This window comes from Grampus griseus (genome assembly GCF_964374135.1).
Source record: "Grampus griseus genome assembly, chromosome: 5".
Taxonomy (NCBI): Eukaryota; Metazoa; Chordata; class Mammalia; order Artiodactyla; family Delphinidae; genus Grampus; species Grampus griseus.
In genome coordinates this window covers 96872109-96887189 of record NC_138998.1, presented here as the reverse complement: position 1 = coordinate 96887189, position 15081 = coordinate 96872109, and the positions used below count along the sequence as shown (strand labels likewise).

General features: G+C 41.9%; 1 protein-coding gene across 3 annotated transcripts in view; it reads left to right on the top strand.

The window, feature by feature from the left end:
* The first annotated feature begins 858 nt into the window (after positions 1-858).
* Positions 859-15081, top strand: part of COL8A1 (collagen type VIII alpha 1 chain) — a 154557-nt gene continuing 140334 nt past the window's right edge. Inside the window, exon 1 of one of the 3 annotated variants that reach the window (XM_082655587.1) lies at positions 859-979. The gene's annotated coding sequence lies outside the window, so the exon portion shown is untranslated. The remainder of the gene's footprint in view (positions 980-15081) is intronic. The other 2 variants (XM_082655586.1, XM_082655588.1) reach the window with 2 other exon arrangements.

Genomic DNA, 15081 nt, shown 5'->3' with positions numbered 1-15081 from the left:
TGGGAGACAGGGGCTTCGGGGCGCAGCGGGCAGCGGGATCGCGGCCGGCGGGGGAGACCTCTGCCCCGCGCTCCGCCTGCTCTGCGTCCCCCAGCGCCTGGGATGTGCCACTCCGACGGCCAGCTTCCCCGCCTTTCCCTCGCCTATGAACTCTTCAGTAGCCCTGAACCGTTATTTAGCTTTTCAAATTCGCAGAAAACACCTTTTGTTATCACGATCACCCACGACTCCCGCCCCCCACCATCATCAAAAATGTCATACAGGGGCTTCCCTGGTGGCGCAGTGGTTGAGAGTCCGCCTGCCGATGCAGGGAACACGGGTTCGTGCCCCGGTCCGGGAGGATCCCACATGCCGCGGAGCGGCTGGGCCCGTGAGCCATGGCCGCTGAGCCTGCGCGTCCGGAGCCTGTGCTCCGCAGCGGGAGAGGCCACAACAGTGAGAGGACTGCGTACCGCCAAAAAAAAAAAAAAAAGTCATACAAAATGGAAAATAATCCATTTCCCCTTTCCTTCTATATATTGCTTGTTTGACTGTCTCTGTCTCCTATTCATTTTCTCCCCAACCCTCTCCCTGTCTGTGGGCTACATCTCTTTGTCTATATCTATTTCTCTTCGTCTTCTCTCTCTGTCTCTCTCTGTGTCTCTATCTCCCTCTCTCTCTCTCTTTCTCTTTCTCCCTCCCTCTCCCGTTTCCACTGCTTCCTCCACTCCTGCACCCCCCCTCTCTCCCTCCCTCCCCGTCTCTCCTCCCTCTTTCGGGCTCTTTGCTCTGCCCTCCCCGCCCCTCCCCAGAGAAGAGTGTCCAGCTCCCCCCGGGGCTGCTCGCCCGCCGCTCCTTCTCTGCCCACCTACTGTGAGAGGCAGCTCCTCCCACCTGCGCATAAAAGCCAAGTGCATGTTACCAGCAGCGGATCAGAGCACTTTCCCGGTCCTCTCCTGTGGGAGCCCCCGGCCTCTCTTCTGGATCTTACGTGCTCAAGGTAAGATAACACTTCTGCAGGCATCTGACCTACTAGGGGTTGCTTCGGGGGGAATAAATTTCCTCTGGTCAACATGCTTACTGTTTGGGTAGAGCTGATTCTTACGGATTCCAGATCAGCTGCTCCTTTAAACCAGCAACTGGTTTGAAAACAAACTTCTGTTTGAACGGTAGAATAAAAGTTCATTTGGGGCAGAAACAGCAGCATAAATATTGCAAAAACCTTTTCTCCTTCTAAATCACTTTTCCCCTTTTGCCGGCTGTTGCGGAGGTTAAAGTGTATCTGTTGGGGTGCTTTCCTGACCGTTTTTCATTGTAAATATTTCACATATCAGTGGGGCAAGGAAAACTTTGTCCCATTGTCAAAAATGTACTTTAAAAGAACACAATGAGTTTCCTAAAAATATCACAGTCAAAGGTCTGCTAACAATTTTGCGATGTTTTCCAAACCCCCAAGACAGCTTCTGTGAGTCCTTTAAAAAAATATCTTTCCAGGTTTAAGTGCTTGGAAAAAATGATGCGAATGGGTGCCCTTTGCACAGAGACGGTAATCAGGTGGCTGGTAGATAGGAAAGAACAAATCCAAATTGACAAGCTGGGGCACAGTGTGAGAGCGCATAGCTATCTTTTCAAGACGTCCTAAAATGAGAATTGTGTTGGAATAAGAAAGTGTATAAAAGAACTTCATGAATTTCTATACACACACCTGAACATAAAGCGTTTCAATGTGTTTCACAGTCAGAGAAGAATACAGGCCAGATTATCCAATACCTCTGTTTACACCAGAGGGTTGTAAAGAATGATTAGCTAAGAAGCCTTTGGAAGTTTGATCCCTGCTTGTCACCCTCTTTTCCCTCATCTAGTAAAAATTGACCTGATTGGCACCCGATTCTTGCAGAGGTATCATCTTTAAGCTACTCTAATTTTTAAAGACTTCAGTCTTTACCTTCTGATTTCTGAAGTCTGAGAATGAGTGTTGTGCACCTGTGAAAGGAAAAACGTCTTCCGCAGCTACTTCTGGAAAACCAGACACTTGGTCCATGAAAGTCTGCCTTCAGAATCTGTGGGCTGTGTGGGATGAAACTCTTTCATGTGGGAGAAAAACCCTCTTCAAATATTTCCTCTGGGGAATTGCAAAAGGCTGCTTAGAGACAGCAAACCAAAGCTGGCAGTCAGGAAACCAAACCACTATTTCAGCCCTCAAGGTTCTTAAAGTAAGAGAGGAAAAGTTTTACTTTTTTTTTTTTTTTTGGTTTGCTTATATTGTTTCACTTGAAAGGGGAAAACTCCAAAGATGTAAAAAATTCTTCACTATTAAAGAAAATAGAATCATTAGAAGTCTAACTGAGGGTCTTCCAAACCTTTCCTCCTTGTTGTTTGCATATCAAAAGAAATAATAAAGGTATTTTAAATGCCTATTTGGCACAGAGAGGATTCAATGCTATTATTCAAATGAAAGAGTCATATGTAAAACTTTCTGTCATGTGAAATTTTGCTTCATTGGAAAAAAATTATTGCTAGGAGTGCGGTTTCCTTTAAGAAAATGATATAAAATTACTATTGGCCATGATAATATGTGACCTGAGCATATTAAAATACCTTTTATCTTGAGCCACAGTGCAGACTGCTTGCTTCATATTTGCAGTAAGTGGGTAATCAACCATGACAAGAGCACAGGTATGGGACCAGGCCAAACCAAGTATGTGGTATGTCCAAGCTAATTCCTCTTTTATGTTAGTGCCGGACTCACACCCATCATCACAAGGGTGAAAACACACTGCTTCATTCACCAGATCCCCTTGAGGAAAGCTATCTTTTCTGGGAGGAAAAAAAAAGTGCTGCTAGTGTAAAAGAGCTCCCTGTTATTCCTAAATTTGGGGATGAAAAGTGTTCTCCCACGGTTTGCTTCTGCTTTTCCTGGCAGTTAATCCACTCTACCGGCTATGAACCATTTAACCGTAACTGCCTTCCCCATGTGCCATCACATTCAACACCCTAAATAACTGGGTGAGATCATTCTAGGCTGCTTATGATCTAACTTTCCCAGGGGTCTTTCCCAGACACTCAAAGTGATGCTTTCTCCACACTTTCCTTCTTAAATGTATAGAAAAATCAGTGGTGGGGTTTCATGGAGTTACCCCAATGTCTCTCCCTTTGCACAGGATGTGGAGGCATGAGTCTCATCTATGCCATTATATAGCTGCCCCCGGATTGGCTTCATGGCCATACCTACCCAGTACCATTCCAGCAGGCTTTGAGTGACTCTTTTAATGTTTCTCATAAAAGAAAAGATAAGCAGCTGCCTGTTTCACTAGAGACACGGGGAGAGCGCTCTGTTGATTTTGAGGGCCTGCTACACTTAGGGAGACACACATTTTAGATCTTCTGCTATTCCCAAAATTATAAAACAATATTCTTTCAATGATCAGAAAGTATACCCCACCTTAATTCCATTTGTGAAACAAATATCAAGGAGGGGAGGATGGGGGTGAGCAGAGAATTGAGAGAGAAGCTGGGCGGAATCACTCCTAGGAAGTACCCCAGAAGAGAAAGATCAGAATCTCTGTTACAAATGCAGCTGCTGTTTGCTCTTATTTATGTGGAATATGGGGAGACACTGAAGAGCAAAAATCCGTATCTGCTTTTGTTTTTTTTCCTTAAATCAGTGAGAGTATTTCCAGTAATAAGTTAAGATCCATCTCTACTATGTCCTTCTCTAACAGAAGAGAACAGCTCGGTTCTAAAGACCAAAATGATTTCAGGTCTGCCCCACATTAAAACCCACAGAAATGGAGCTTCCCTAGTGGCGCAGTGATTGGGAGTCCGCCTGCCGTTGCAGGGGACATGGGTTCGTGCCCCGGTCCGGGAAGATCCCACATGCCATGGAGCGGCTGGGCCTGTGAGCCATGGCCACTGAGCCTGCGCGTCTGGAGCCTGTGCTCCGCAGCGGGAGAGGCCACAACAGTGAGAGGCCCGCGTACCGCAAAAAACAAAACAAAACAAAACAAAATGCAGAAAACCCATAGAACTTTGCCAGTTATAATTTTAAAAGCTACATTATGAATATAAAAACCTCAGAACATATTTTTAACTAATGGGTGGTTCACATCAACAAATCCACCCCTAACTCTCCCAAAGGGCCCCATGTTCAGTAACTATGCACAAGTTAGAAGTTACAGGCAGCAGTTTACTCCTTCCTATCCATGGTCTTCCACTTTGATATGGCAACTTGCAGCGCTATTGAGATGCAGCCGTATTTCCCAACCTCTGGTCCTCCAAGTATCCCTCTGAAAATCAGGTCTTTCTTCAGGCCTTGGCTTTCTTCTCTTCCACCAGGCCCCCATAAACGTACATATGCATAATTCAAAGAAGGTATAGATCTCCAGACTAGAGTGCACTCTTCTGAGAGTTTCATTGTTCTAGCTGTTGAGTGAAAAGAAAAAAAAAAAAGAGACAGAGAGAGAGAGGGGAAGTTAAGAGAAGAATGAACACCCTATGGAATTTAGAGAATCTTTCATTTTAACATTGTGTAAAAAGAACCCCTTACTACCCAAAGCATCTAGAAATTTAAATTGAAAAAAAAAAAAAAAGGGCCAGATTACAGGTTGTTACAAAATGCTAAGGATATAATGAAAAAGATCTTCCAATGACCTGGCAGTCATTGACATCAGTTTATGCCCCACAGTACCAAATTAGAGCTCTGCTAGACTTCCCCTTTGCAGAGACCCAAGGAGTGAAAACTGGGAAAGAATATTAACCACATTTCAGCACCAAGAGAGAAGCCACTAATTAGACATTCCACTATCACTTTGGTAACTATGTTTGCTGTTTAAGGAAGGAGGTTCTTAACAGTCTATCCTCAAGCAAATGGATTTGCAGCAAGAGGGCTAAAGAGGGTCACACACAAGGTCGGAATGTCTATGATCTGGGGGCCCTATGAACACAAATCCACAAAGCAGTTGGAACTGCATGGAATCAGACTGAAGTGAATGAAACAAAAATGTTCCCAAGAACTGATCATAGAGTAATCAGCTAAAATAATAATGAATTCTAACTTCTCAATGTAACAAAAAGCAAAAGCACCTCAGGACACCCATAGCTGACTATGTAAAACATTAAAACACACAGATGGTCCACTTTCAATCTCCTCTATTAATTTTGGGCTCACTTCTATTGCCCTTCCTGGAAAACAAAAGCTGTCCTTCTCTCCTTCAGCACAGGGTTTGCAGATGTGGTCATGCCCCTCTGTGCTACCTCCTTTTTTTCTTTCAGTGGAAGAAATCTCTTTTCAATGCTTATAGATCAAGTTTCTGGAGTACCACTCATAGTTGTGTCATTTCTCATTATCAAAAGTCTCATACTTCTCTTAAACAGGATGTAAATTTTCACTCCAACAAATAAAAAGGCTTTACATTTTTCTAAACCATAATTCATATACCTAGAAGAGAGGTAATTTAAACTTGCTACATGCCTCCAAACTGAAATGAAGTTTCTAAGCATTTTATTTATCTAGGCCCTATTCTAACTTCTTGGGGTTTAAAAATTTATTTAGGGAATCACACAGTATAAATGCTGGAAGGATCCTCAGAGCTAATTTTAACTAAAGTTAATTTTACAGATGAGAAATGTCAGAGAGGCTGATGTCTTGCCTAAGATCACCCAGATGTGTGTAGGAGAAGCAGGGCTGGAGTTCATATAGCCAAACTCTCTGATCAGCACTCTATCTGGAATAACTATAATGTGTCTTCCCCATATAGTGTGTATCTAAGATGTTTCTAACTATGCCGAGAATTCTGTTGGAACATAAAATATAGGATTCTCAGAAACCATAACCTGGTAGAGGTTTGGGGCTGCAACTATACCTCTGCAGAATATTTGGAAACACTGATACAGCCCCTTGTGAAGAGTGAAATCATTGTCACCATCACAGGGACCTTGTGTGTTTTTCTTCATTCCAGGGTCTGATACATAATAGCTGCTTGGTAAATCTGTGTTGAGTGGGTGAATGAATGAAAAAAAAAAACCAAAAAGCCTAAGTATAAAATATCCATATTTCTTAACTCCTTCCATAAAAATCCTTATGAGTCTATAGGGACTTAGAGAGACTCAAATCTCAAGTATATCAAATTTAAGATTCCTTTGTGCTTTAGGAAATGTAGGAGAGTTCATTTAGCCTTATCAATGGCTAAGCCCTTTCCCTGTCTGCAGTGTTTTCACTAGTCCTTACATTTGCCCGAGTTCTAGAAATAGTACTAATTTTTGCAGCAGGCTTAAGATCGAGTTCCAATTTCTATGTGGCAGAAATAATGTATTATTTTTATGTGATGATTTACAGAATAACCTTCCTCCTCTCCTACCACATTGACAGTGTGTTGCCAATATAGCCACCTAGCATCTCCCCAGGTCTTTAATGAGAGAAAGGGCAAGATATGCATAATGGACCATCAGAGGAAACTTTGAGGGACATACTGGTTGAGGGGTGTAGGCATGAGAAGTGTTATGACACAGGGGAGGGGTCATCAAGGGGCCAAGAGTATAGAGAGAGGATAGTGCAGTTAAGAGGGTCCATTCCTCTGAAACAGAAGAGGGAGAAACTCTGGAGAGTTTTGAGGTGCTAGAAAAGAGACTTTTAATACGATCATCTGAGCTAAGACCTACTCAAAGTTTTGGGAGGTGAAATCCTCTTTGGGGCAGGCTTCTTTCGGTGTAACACCATTCAAGGACTGCCTCACATTGGTGAAAGCTTTATATGCTTTACATCTATTAAAACTCTTCTTAACCCTTAACTGGACTTCCAGTTAAGAAAGAAAAGAGACCTCATTGTAGACCTGACTCTGACCCAGAGTACTAACTCCATGGATGTCATGTCATCAAAATGTTCTCTGCTAAGATAGCAATACAATTTTTAGGAATACATAAAGTTACCGCAATGTGGAAAATGATAAAGGTAGAAAAGAATATTCTTGGATGTTTTCTAGAAAGAAGTTACCCTGTGGACAGATGTTACCCCAGATGCTTGTTCACTTTCCTGTGAAGCATGCCTGACAATTGCGTATCTTTGAAACAGTCACTGTGTTTCTGAAATTGACTTATTGTGTGTTAAAATTTACATGGTCTATGACTAAGCATCCTTGTGAAAACATAGTTTTAAGTAAGTCTTTCTTGAAGACTGTCTTTCTTAAGCTCTCTTGATGTGTTTACATCTCAGGATGTTTAGCCGTTGGCATCATTCGATGTGCTGAGGTTAAAGACAACTAGTCACTTCATGTACTACTTTTCCAACTCTAACTGAATAGGCCTGGGTGCGGGTGTCAGCTGTTGGCTTCTCCAGGAAATAAAAGGTATCAGCCTGTTGGGGAGCTTCTCCAGTCCTCTCTGTTAGCGAGATAAAATAGAAATTCTGGGCCATCATTAAGGTTTCATGTATTAGGGCAACTATGGCTTGTTTATGCAGATATTTCACTACCCAGTAGCAGAGTGGCTAAGCCACAGCTGTCCTCAGTTCAACAGGAGGACAGCAAACTTTCAGAGCTGGTTGAAGGGCATTGTCCAGGACAGCTGGGAGATGTTTTGTCAGCTCTCATCCCATTTACTGTGTTCCTTTATCATGCCACGTGCACGCTAAAGATAAATCTAAATTTGGTCCGTAAATTCAAAGTGATGGCTGCACATTATTATATTTCCTTAAAGATCTGTACTTAACAATTGTCCTGTCTTAAAGTCCAAAGGTCATGGTGTTCATCAGTGCTATAAATGCAAACAAGTGGCCTCTTGTTAAAGGGCAGACACAAGGTAATGCCAAGGACTACATGAAGGGAGACACTAGGTAGGGCTAAGAATTTGTGGCTGAGGCGGCCAAGACTGTTGAGGTTGGAACAATGAGGGAAGAAAAGGGATCTGCAGTAAAAATATGCTATTGGAGTCACAACCCCTAGTCTAACATCTTGTCTAGTTCCCCACCTAGCTCCCAGTTGATTCCAGTCCCCTGCTGTTCAAATGAGTGGGGAGGGAGGTTATGACCAGTAGAGGGAGCCAGGGGGTTGAGTGTCTCAGAATAGAAAACTGACTTGTTCCCAGAGGGAGCCTTTAGATTTGCATTTTTCTGATAAAAGGCAGAACAAGGTGTCCTTTTCAACCAGTGGCTAAAATGTACCACAGGAGTATATCACATTGTTGGTTTTCTTTAAAAAAAAAAAAAATCCCAATTTAAGCCTCTACAAATAAATCACCTGCATTTCAGCAATGCCAGAAATGTCCAGGCTTGTAGAAGTCTAGTTGAAAGAAAACCAAGGCAATCTTAGAAAACTTTCCTTCCAAGGCCACCACCAGCCAAGACTAAATGCTCAGTTCAGTAATAAATAAACCACAGCAGCTGGGAGTCAGTGAGAGACAAGTGCAGAGAGAGCAGAGAGCCGAGAAGATCTCATGGGTTCCAAAGGGAAGCCCCAGTGTCCTGCCAGGACCAGCCCCTGGTCACCAGGACAGGGGAAGGGAAGTGCAAGAAAGATGGAGGCGGAAATGGGCCAGACAGGCTTTTCCAATCGAGATGGCCCAGAACCTGCACTCCAGGATCCTGGTCTCTCCAGGAGCAGCCAGAGCGTTGCCTAGGCCGAAGTGAATACCCTTCAGTTGAACAGTTCCATTGCGCAGTGGTGTGGGGATGGCTTGTTAAGACTTGAGACAATTGCGTGAATTCAGAACGCTCTGGAGGATAGAGATCAATTAGGACCATTAAAAAAAATCCTTGGCACACCAGGGAAGGGCCGCTTGCTTTGTAAAAATTATGACATTCACAGGAAAACAGAGCAGTCCTCTCTCTAAGACTATTACTGATCTCAATAGAAATGAAGCTGTGACGTTCGTATGCGTGTGGCCTGAGAATCCCGTTTCAGAAAATCTTCAGTGTTTTAATTCCCAGAACACCTTGCCTCATTCTGAGGCCTTGATCATCTGTGTGCCTTAATTTATTTATCTTAAATAGAAGAACCATTCTCAAATAACCACTCTCTTTACCATTTAGAGACACTAGAGGTCTTGCCAAGTATTTTACAGAATGGTGCTGCTTAAGCATACATACATAGTAAACGGATTGTACTCACGATACCTGGAGAGGGCTCTTGGTATTTATTCAGAACCAAGTCGAAAGGGAATACAATTCCAAATAAGCAGGCAACTTGCCAAGATGTACCAAGGGCATTTTTATTTCTTAGAGTACCAAGAACAATTCTGCATGTCTCAAGGGGCCAGATAAGGTCAAGGGTAAGTAGAAAAAGGAAAAGAAACAGTAATTAAACTATGACTTAAAGAGTCTCAAGAGGCCTATATGTTCCCCTATCCATATTTGACACCAGTCAACAGATAATTCCTCATATAGAAAAAAAGGTTTTGTGATTTTAAAATTCTATTTTAACTGGAGAAAGATATTTTTAATAATGACGGTTACATTGTATAAAATCTCTGAATGTCACTGCTTCAACATTCTCCAAAGTGTGTTTCAAAAACAGTAATACCTGGGATAGTAAAGCATTTATGCAGAAAAAGGTTCTGTGGTCAAATAAATTTTAGAAATACTCAATGAAATAATATGACCAATTTTATTCACTGCAAGATTTCACAAAGAGCTTAATATGCTCTGTATATTTTCATTCTTCAAAAACGTTACAGTAAATAGTGTGCCCTCAACTTGTTTGATGACAAATCTTCCCAACTTGAGAGCATCTTCCTGGTATTCTATGGTACGGCTTGGGAACAGCTTAGGAATCACTGTCCTATTTCATTATTTCAATATCTACTGGGACATGGTATTTTCAGTGTTGCTAGTTAATATGTAATACACATGGAGTGTCAGTATATATTATGTGCTATGTCAAACCATAAAATAAGAAACAATCCCAGTGTGATTTCCAAACCCAACGGAAAAGGGAACAAAAGAAACAGATGACTATGTCTTGGTCCCATGGCTCAGTTCTTTATAATAATAACTGCAGAAATGTCAGAATAATTTGTTCGTTACATACAATAGGTGAGAGAGAAAAAGGGGGGTGGGGAGTGATAGGAAGAAAGAAATATAAAGGAAGGAAGGGAGGGAGGGAAGAAAGGAGGGAAGGAGAATATTGGATAGATTGAAATGATCTCTTCCTTCCCTCATCTTTCCCTGTGTCTGGATATTGTTACAAATAGAGAAGTGGCCAAGAATGAGCAATAAGTCAGTAAACAAGAAGCCCAGATAATTTCATGAATTAGCTCAACAATCTCTGAGCTGATAATTCTGTTTCATCATAACCACCACTAATTAACCAAGATCATTAACCAAACATCTTTCTTGAGCATTTACTTTTTCACCATCAAAAGGGAGCTAATTCCTGGAATAGGAACACACTGATATTCTAATATATCTTGCTACATCGGATATTATTTGTTTACCTGTGACACTCAGACCTCCTGCCCCCACCAAATTGACTATTTCTCTTAGGGCCCTACTCTGGGACTTCTCTTTTCCCTTTACAAAGATAATGCCTGGAGGCCAGTATCCCAAAGGCAGGGTGGTATAGCACCCTCTGCTTTAAGAAAATAAGTAGCCCACAGTCATCCAAGGGAGAAACTCAAACTCATCATTACTAGTTATAGTAATAGATACTATCTAGTAATGTACTGCTCTCATTATCTCTGTTCCTTACATCAACCCTAAAAGGATGGAATTACATTCCCAATTTAAAGATGAGAAAAATGGAGCCTCTATTTGGTCAAGCAACTTGCCCAGGCTCACACAGCTGGAAGTGGCAGAGCCAGGACTCCCGTCCAGGTCATGCTCCAAAGCTCATAGTTTTCCTGCTTCTTCATGGTGCCTCTCGTGAGGTCTTGTCATATCTTGAAAGGAAGAAAAAATACTGACTCCCTCTGTCACTCCCTCTGACTCATAAAGAAAGTGAGAGAATTCCAGTGGCTCTGTTCCTAGACACTGCCAACCGGCTCTGCTTTTTGTTTAATACTGTGATTTTAATTTCTTTTTTTTTTTTTGTATTTTTTCCTAAAAGCATGCTGCCATTTCAGAGCCAAAGAAGTAAGGGCTGTGTGACTAGAAAAATAAACAAAAAAAGCTATCAATTCTCCCTAGGGTGATTTATAAGGGCTAAGGTTTCTCCATAAATTCTCCCCAAGTGATCCCAAGTTGCCTGGCATGAGGCTGGGAAAAAGAGTGACAAGCTAGCATGTCATTCCTCGGGCAGGAGAAATTCCCATGATTATATGAGAAACAGACGAGAACAAAGGCACTACGGCATGTTAAACAAACTTGAATCCAGCACCCCATATCATTCTCTTTGGCGTTACTCTTACTATATTCCATACCCAGGTGATGAGAGTGAAGACAACTTAACTGAGGTCCCAAGCCACGTGAGTCACCTAGACAAAAGTCTGTATTGTCTACACCGGCTGCTTAACCTGTCTGAGCTTGTACAGGTGTCCCCCGCTTTTTTAAAGTTCACTTTATTCCACTTCACTTTTACGAAAGACCTACATTAGTTCCTGTTTTCGCTAATGAAACTCAAAGAGGATTTTCACTTTTATGGAAAAAAGCGAAAAGCAAAAATAGCATCCAGCATCCCTTTTGCAGCACCGCCAAGCTCCTTCCTCAGGAACGACACTCAGCATCAAGCCACCATGGCTTTGAACTGTGTCTGGGAGCACCTGTGCTTCATCTGGATTTACATTTTGCATCCATTAACAAGATGCGTCCCAAGGTACTTGCTTCTTCGCTTTACACCATTTTGCCTTACGAAAGGTTTCATAGGAATGCTCTGATTTCGGAGAGCAGTGGAAGCTTGTATATAGAAAATAATATACTTCGAGCCCCTCCTTTGTGCTGTGCCAAAGACAGAAGAGGAAACAAGGTCTAGCTCTTTCCACGTGGTCACATTCTGATATACTTCTTTGCTCGTGTACTGGATCTTCCCTCTCTGCCTGAAGCATTCCCCATTTGATCTACTGAATTTATTTGTACTCCTCCTCCAAGATTCAGATCAGGAAACTCCCCCTCTGAAAAGACCTGCCTATACCAGGCCTGTCTTGTCTGCATGTGAACCTCCCCAGGCACCCTAGTACTCTGTGCACAGCCGTGTCACGGCCATGTCCACGCTGTAATGGCATTAGCTAATTTTTTGTATGAGACAGTGAGCTCCTTGCAGGATTCATGTCTTGTTTATCTCGGTGCCTACAATGCTTAGCACACAATAGGAGCTTAATAAATGTTAAAAGAAAAAAAGGGATGTGGGAACAAAATGTAGTGATGGTAAATGAGAAGGCTCTAAATATGCTTTTCTCTATCCCCATAAATTTTTCCAAGAGATACATTCTCACGCACACTGCTGTGCACGCATGCACACATGGTGTTACTAGGCTCAACTCTGTAGCTAACCGTGAAGCACAGGATGAACTCCCATTAGTAGGCTAATATTAACTATAAGCCATCTGTGTACCAAATTACATGAGGAAACATTATTTTCTGGGTAGTGCCACTGTCCCAGGACTGTCAGTACCCTACTCAAAACCATTCAGTGGCATTAGAAAACAGGACTAACACCTTAGCTTGCCAGCCAGTCCCTCTGTCTCTCACCCCAATCCAGCTTTCCATCTTCATCCCTCCCCAGCCTACACCAGGAATTTGACCTAAGCCAGATGGACTATTCTTCCCCTAAACATTCTTTTCTCTTTTCTCTACTGAATATCCCCTACTGCCCTTTACGCTTGTTAAAATAACCATAAATTCAAGGTCCTATTAAAGTCTTCCTAAACATTGCCACCTGCATTGATTTTCCCCTATTCTTAACTGACAAGCAGTTATTATAAATGTCACCTATGTGTTGCCTATACCCTGTATTGAAGAAATCGGGGCTGTCTACTAGAACTTTCTGCAATAATGGAAATGTGTTATATCTAGGGTAGCCACCAGCCATATATGGCAACCAAGCACTTGACATGTGGCTAGTGCAACTGAGGTACTGAGTTTTTAATTTATGTTTTTGTAACCTCTTTAAATTTAAAATTAAATAGCCACATGTGGCTAGTGGCTACTGTACCGGACAACACGGAATATTTAACTTTTCATGTGCTATGTCTCGTATCCTCGATGAGCATATAAACTATTGAAAAAAATGGAATAAGATGCTTTTTTTGTATCCCCAGGGAATGCCATGACCACAGTAGTATTCATTAAATATTGTGTTCAATGCATTACTGGCTACTGGGTCTATCTCTAATAGCTATAGTCTCTTAAAGAAGTCCTCTCCCCTACATATAAAATTTTAATAAAGCAGCACAGATTGTATTTGCTTTTTTTTTTTTTAATGGTTTAAACCCACTTAGAATGGCACTATATCACTACCTGGATCCTTTAGCACTCTACAAACGAAATGAGATGAAGAATGATTTGAACTGAGTCTCTGAAAGAGAAAGTTCAATTATTCATTACTATCTCATTTTTTTCCCCTTTAGGGGAAAACATGTTTTAAATGTTTTCTAAATATGTTTCAGACCTGCTGAGACATAGAATTGCTTCAATTTTCAATATGACCTTTTCTACAGAAAAAGACTGTCCCCAGGGACCTGAAACAAGCTCAGCCACCAGATTTTTGCTTTTCTTTCCCCCTGAAGCCCCATCACTTTCTGAAGGAAGGTGGTTCTCCATCATAGATTTTCCCAGAGTATTCTTGTCTCTATATCTAGTGAACAACCTGAGCCTCTTTGAAGAAGGCTAAACCTCTACCAGCAGGTCAGTGGAGGTCACAGGTCTTTGGAATTTGAATGATGTGCCCCTGGCACTTGCTGGCTCACCGATGGCCCTTCAGGAATCATCAGGCCAACAGACCAACCACCCAATAAAATCCCATGCCTGGCAAAGCCAAGAGCAAAGTGATCAAACAGTCTGGCTGAGATTAGATTCTGACTTATTAATAAGCTTTCAGAAGATAAACCAGAATGTGTCTCTAACAGCAACAGTTTACAGGAGATGTTTAATGATTTTGGAGGTGGGCCACACCACATGCCTTCCTTCTGACTCAGTGAAGACTGGGACAAGGGCAGAAGAGACGCACGAAGCCAGGGCAATCCGCTGTATCTTTTCCATTCACAGCTAAGTTTATTTGGAGTGACTGGAAAAACATTCAATGAAAACTGTTTTTCTTTAACATTTTTATTGGAGTATAATTGCTTTACAATGGTGTGTTAGTTTTTGCTGTATAACAAATTGAATCAGCTATACATACACATACAACCCCATATCTCCTCCCTCTTGCGTCTCCCTCCCATCCTCCCTATCCCACCCCTCTAGGTGGTCACAAAGCACTGAGCTGATCTCCCTGTGCTATGCGGCTGCTTCCCACTAGCTAGCTATTTTACATTTGGTAGTGTACATATGTCCATGCCATTCACTCACTTCATCCCAGCTTAGCCTTTTCCCTCCCCGTGTCCTCAAGTCCATTCTCTATGTCTGTGTCTTTATTCCTGTCCTACCCCTGAGTTCTTCAGATCCATTGTTCCTTTCTTTTTCTAGATTCCATATATATGTGTTAGCATACAGTATTTGTTTTTCTCTTTCTGACTTACTTCACCCTGTATGACAGTCTCTAGGTCCATCCACCATGCTACAAATAACTCAAATTCATTTCTTTTTATGGCTGAGTAATATTCATTGTATATATGTGCCACATCTTCTTTATCCATTCATCTGTCGATGGACACTTAGGTTGCTTCCATGTCCTGGCTATTGTAAATAGAGCTGCAATGAATATTGTGGTACATGACTCTTTTTGAAGTATGGTTTTCTCAGGGTATATGCCCAGTAGTGGGATTGCCGGGTCGTATGGTAGTTCTATTTTTAGTTTTTTAAGGAACCTCCACACTGTTCTCCATAGTGGCTGTATCAATTTACATTCCCACCAACAGTGCAAGAGGGTTCCCTTTTCTCCACACCCTCTCCAGCATTTATTGTTTGTAGATTTTTTGATGATGGCCATTCTGACAGGTGTGAGGTGATACCTCATTGTAGTTTTGATTTTCATTTCTCTTATGATTAGTGATGTTGAGCATCCTTTCATGTGTTTATTGGCA